This window comes from Raphanus sativus, chromosome 5, assembly GCF_000801105.2.
Source record: "Raphanus sativus cultivar WK10039 chromosome 5, ASM80110v3, whole genome shotgun sequence".
Classification (NCBI taxonomy): Eukaryota; Viridiplantae; Streptophyta; class Magnoliopsida; order Brassicales; family Brassicaceae; genus Raphanus; species Raphanus sativus.
Window position 1 is genome coordinate 14,976,285 of NC_079515.1, and position 5,753 is coordinate 14,982,037.

The 5,753-nt window shown below is 42.1% G+C and overlaps 1 pseudogene; it reads left to right on the plus strand.

Annotated features, from left to right (window-relative positions):
- Positions 1–340: 340 nt before the first annotated feature.
- Positions 341–5,518, plus strand: LOC130512559 (uncharacterized; annotated as a pseudogene).
- Positions 5,519–5,753: the final 235 nt, after the last annotated feature.

A 5,753-nucleotide genomic window follows, 5' to 3' on the forward strand; every position in this document is an offset into this window, starting at 1 on the left:
GCTATTTTTAGAGTTAATATCCAACAAGATATAAACTATTTTAAAGTTGTCTAAAATATTTGAAATATAAAAAATAGTCAAAAGTAAACATATAAATTAGATAAATAATAATCAAAACACCAAAAATACTTAAAATATGTATTTATTATCCATCCAAATATTGAAGCTAAAGTGTGACTCAAAACTTGGAGTCAAACCCAAAAGAATACCCCAACTTGGGTCAAAGGCAAAAGTAACCTAAAAGGCTATTGAAATTACAACTATCTCCTTGTGAACAAACAAAAAACGGAATTTTTTTTACGTTTCTACCCCTCGCAAGTCGTCTGTTTAGACGACTTAACTTAAAGTCGTCTGGACAGTTATTCTTAAACATAATTTAAAATTTTTGTAAAATATATTTTGATAAGTGAAAAATTGGAATTATGTAATTAACATATGTCTTAAGAGATATAAATTAATATATAACAAATTTCAATTGTTTTCAGCCCAGATGAGTGAAAGTAGTGAGTCATGATATTCTTTAGTTTATGTTTCATCAACATATGTTGTAGTATTGTATGTGTTCTTAGGGTTAGATTTTGGAAAGCATTAAAACTGTTTTTGAAAATTTTTAAAATTACCTAAGCGTGTTCATTTCTGTGTATAGTAAACACTATTGAAGAATAATTTGATTTTATAACGTGGTTAGTAAGTTAATTTAGTCATTTTAGTTTAGGGGTTCATTTTAGGGTCTGGGACGACTTAATATTTAGTCTTCTGTGCACAGACGACTAAATATTAGGTCGTCTGGTGTACATTATCAGCCAGAATAAGTCGTCTAAACCGGACCAAACCTTAAAGTTTACCAATGTACTTTTAAAGCTAACCGGATTATTTACCCAATATATAAGGTGATTTTTTTTTTTTTCATTTTCCGCGAAATTCAGAAACCCTAACAGTTCTCTCTCACCGGCGATATCAAAGGCGATTCGAATTCCCACTATTTCCGAACAAACCATCGTTCTCAACGTCGGCTATCTATCTCACTTCATTCTCACTGTTGTCGCCGCAGCTTCTTCTAACCCTAGCGCCGCCTATTCCTCTAAACCCTAGCGCCCCCGCTTCCACTGTTTCCGAACAAACCGTCGCCCTCGCCACCGTGCTCACCAACGTTCTCACCGCCGCTTCCTCTAAACACTAGCTAGCACCGCCGCTTCTTCTAAACCCTAGCGCCGCCGCTTCTTCTCTGTAAACCGTAGCGCCGTTTCTCTGTAAACCCTAACGCCGGTAAGTCATCAATCTCGAGGAAAAGATGAACATAAAACGTTGTCTCTATCAATTTACTCATTCTCACCGTTTCACGTTTATTTTTTCAGATCTATAACCACAATGACGAGTACTCCAACTCCTTCTGCGACTAATCAGGTCCGCTTGAAATTTTTCTACTGGAAGACTTGTAAGTAAGTCGTCTGGAAAGTCTTCCAACTGGACGACTTAGTAGACGACTTAAATATAAGTCGTCCATTTGGAAGACTTTTCAGACGACTTAAATATAAGTCGTCAACTAAGTCGTCCAGTTGGACGACTTTCCAGACGACTTATATTAAAGTCGTCTACTAAGTCGTCTGGAGTAACAATTAAGGCGTGATTGATTTAGCTTGTGTTCTGACTTCTATTGTTGTCTTTGATTATTTTGCAGACAAAAAGGATGGATATTCCAGAACTCCCCCGTAGGTTATACACATTAGGGGAAGAGCCAAAACCCCAGCATAGCATTTCGTATCATTCGGATAACAACAGGTTGCATGCTGCTCTTAAGGGAGCTCTCACTGAGAAAGAATTTGAAGAGCTCAAGGAGTCGAGATTGGGAGTTTTCATCAAGTTCAAGGAGCAGGGATTTGGTTGGGCTTCAAGGCTGGTTCACCACATGCTCTGTTTAAAGCTGGACATTAAGAAGAAGTACGAGATGTGGTGTCTCGTTGGTCCAGAACCTTTGAGGTTTTCACTTTTAGAGTTTGAAATGATCACTGGTCTAAACTGCGAGTACATCGAGGACCTTGACACACCAAAATGTGATGTTACCCCAGAGATGGTTTCTTTCTGGGGGAAGATGGGAGTTTATCTGGAAGCTGGGCCAACTACTGATCAGATAATAGATGCACTGAAGAGATGCGGGGATTGGTCCACGGAAGATCGCAAGCGGCTCGCGTACCTTTCCATCTTCACTGGATTCATTGAAGGGAGAAAGTTTTCAACCGCTACACGAGCTACTCTGGCAAGGCTAGTGATGGATTTAGAACGGTTTGAGAATTATCCATGGGGGAGAGTCTCGTTTAAGGTGCCGATGGACTCTTTGTGGAACAAAGAGATTACTGGCTGTTACACCGTGGATGGGTTTATACAAGTTCTTCAGGTCTGGGCGTACACAGCTCTGCCGGGAATGGGTGCTAGTATTGGTAGTCCCAGATTAAACAGTTCGCTTCCACCGCCTCCACCGATTCTGGCTTACGATGGCAGCAGAGGCCGCAGATTCATGAAAGCTGCTATCTTGAGTCAGGTACCTTTCCATCTTCACTTAATTAAGTCGTCTGGAAGGTCTTCCAGCTGGACGACTTAGTAGACGACTTATTATAAGTCGTCTGGAAGGTCTTCCAGCTGGACGACTTAGTAGACGACTTATAATAAGTCGTCTGGAATGTCTTCCAGTTGGACGACTTAGTAGACGACTTATTATAAGTCGTCTGGAAGGTCGTCCAGCTGGACGACTTAGCAGACGACTTATAATAAGTCGTCTGGAAGGTCGTCCAGCTGGACGACTTAGTAGATGACTTATAATTAAGTCGTCTATTTAGTATTTTGTTTCAAATATCTAACTCGATTCTTCTTCTATTTACTGCAGACCCGCGTGATCAACTTTGTTGAGAAGGACATTAGTGAAATGTGGCCAAAATGGGACTCTGAGGTTGAGGACGTGCCCGCGGAGAACATCATTAAAGTCATGTATGATCGGAGACCGTGGAAGTGGACCATGGATTGCTGGGAAGTCACTGGTACAAAAACTAAGTTTGTGACTCCATCGAAAAGAGCCAAAGAGATGGTTGTGGTGGAGGTGGAGGAGGAGGAGGAAGACAATCAGAGACCTCGGAAGAAAGCTCGTAAAGAGGCTCCTAAAGAGGCTCGTAAAGAGGCTCCTAAAGAGGCTAGAGAAGAGGCTAGAGAAGAGGCTAGCGAAGAGGCTAGAGAAGAGGCTAGAGAAGAGGCTAGTTGGGTGACCAGAGAGGAGTTGGAAAATATGTTCAAGGACTTAAGAAGTGGCTTAGGTGACATGATGAAAGATGGGTTTAAGAAGTGCATCAGAGAGATTAAGAAGTTGTCCGATAGATTGGAAGCTGTGGAGAAGAAGGTTGGTGTCACCAATCAGGCTACCCCTACCCCTCAAGCCAAAGAAACCGGGGTTAGTAACAAACAGCCTACCCCTCAAGCCAAAGAAACCGGGGTTAGTAACAAACAGCCTACCCCTCAAGCCAAAGAAACTGGGGTTAGTAACAAACAGCCTACCCCTACTCCTCAAACCCAGCCTACTCCTCAAAAGGATCAGCCTACACTTCAAACCAATCATCCTACTCCTCAAACCAGACAGCGTACTCCTCAAAAGGCAAAGCCTACTCCTCAAGCCAAAGAAACCGGGGTTAGTAACAAACAGCCTACCCCTCAAGCCAAAGAAACCGGGTTTAGTAACAAAGCCTACCCCTACTCCTCAAACCCAGCCTACTCCTCAAAAGGCAAAGCCTACTCCTCAAAAGGCAAAGCCTACTCCTCAAAAGAAACAGCCTTCTCCTCAAACGAAACAGCCTTCTCCTCTGCCCAAAGAGGTTAGTATCAACTAGTCGTCCAGACAACTTTTATTTAAGTCGTCCAGGGTTAACTTGTGTGCAACTTTTATTGCAGAGATTGTTGCCGGAGGATACAGCAGATGAGGCGATCTCGGTATATAAGATCTTGCCGGAGGATAAAGCAGATGGTGTCACCTCCAAAGAGATTGTTCCTCTCACTTCCACTGACCAACCGAGCTTCGCTTCCAACGATCAACAACCGAGCTTTGCTTCCAACGATCAACAACCGAGCTTCGCTTCCACCGATCCAAGCGTTCCAGTTTCAGAACCGAGCCTGGTTGTATTGGACAAAACAGCTCCCACTGCTTTTGTGCGTGCAAGGAGTGAACGAACGAAGAAACCTGCTCCCATGCAGATATCTCCTTATACGGCAGAGAGAAAGAAACTCCTTAGAGTGGGAAAGTATAATCCATTTCCCTCACTAAACAGACCTAAGTTGAAGGAGCTCGCTGATTGGTTGAAAACTGATCCGTAAGTGATTGTTTTACCCATAATAGCTTGATTTAGTCTACCAAAACTGATTGCTTTTTTGTTTGCAGTGATTATTACACTAAGCTTGAGGACAAACCACGTACATCACCAACTTGGTGGTATCATAAACTCCGGACACCCAAAGCATGGCTGGAAGACGTAGTAAGTCTTCTGCTTATCTTTAAGTCGTCTGGTAACTTGTCTTTGTATATATTTGTAAATATATAAGTCGTCTGGAAGGTTTTCCAGCTGGACGACTTACAAATAAGTCGTCTGGAAGGTTTTCCAGCTGGACGACTTACAAATAAGTCGTCTGGTAGGTTTTCCAGCTGGACGACTTACAAATAAGTCGTCTGGAAGGTTTTCCAGCTGGACGACTTACAAATAAGTCGTCTGGTAGGTTTTCCAGCTGGACGACTTACAAATAAGTCGTCTGGGAGGTTCTAACTTGTATTATTTTATATGCAGCATATGGATGCTTGGATGAATGTGCTGAGGCAGAGGTATCAGGAGAACCCACAAGCTTTCCGGAGCGAGCGAATGTGCTTCCTGGATCACAACTTTTCCCATTCTTGGAGAGACCAGTATCTGTTCTTCAAAGCATCGGCACCTGATCACAAAGGTTTAGGAAGAATGCTACCTAGTGGGGCGTCGTTGTTTTATGACGGATCAATGCCTTCATTTTGCCAATCAAACAAGAAGTGGGGGGAGGACATTGATGATATCTATGCGCCAGTGAACTTGAACAACAAACATTGGGTTGCTATCTGGATATCGATCCCTAAGAGGCACATAGTCGTCTGGGACAGCATACCTTCATCTAGCGTACCAGAAGCATGGGATGAGATAATGGAGCCTTTTCTCGAGATGGTCCCTTATATGCTTGTTGAGTGCGCAGCCACCGAGGAAGAACGGGTCAAATACGGGTTGGAGCGATACACATATGAGAGAGTGCTGAAAGATGTACCCACGGCCAACAATGGTGATTGTGGCGTGTACGCTCTAAAGTACATTGAATGTCATGCTCTTGGGTCCTCTTTAGCGCTAAAGACTTTGCTAGGTCCAATGCAAAGACTATGAGGGATAATATGGCTGTGGTTATATGGACGGAGCTTGTTGATCAGCATTTGAAAGATAATGAGGATGGTGGTATGTTCGTGGGCATGTATGATTAGATACACAAATCTAACTTGTATAGATTTTCTAACTTGTGTATGGCTTTGAACTTGTCGTTGTATTTGTATTTGTATATTTGTGTATTAAAAATTGAACTTGTGTATGATTTATGACTTGTGTATGATTTATTTGTGTATTTGAACTTGTGTATGATTTATTGTGTATGATTTATTTGTGTATTTGTGTATGATTTATTTGTGTATTTGAACTTGTCGACTAACAAATAAGTCGTCT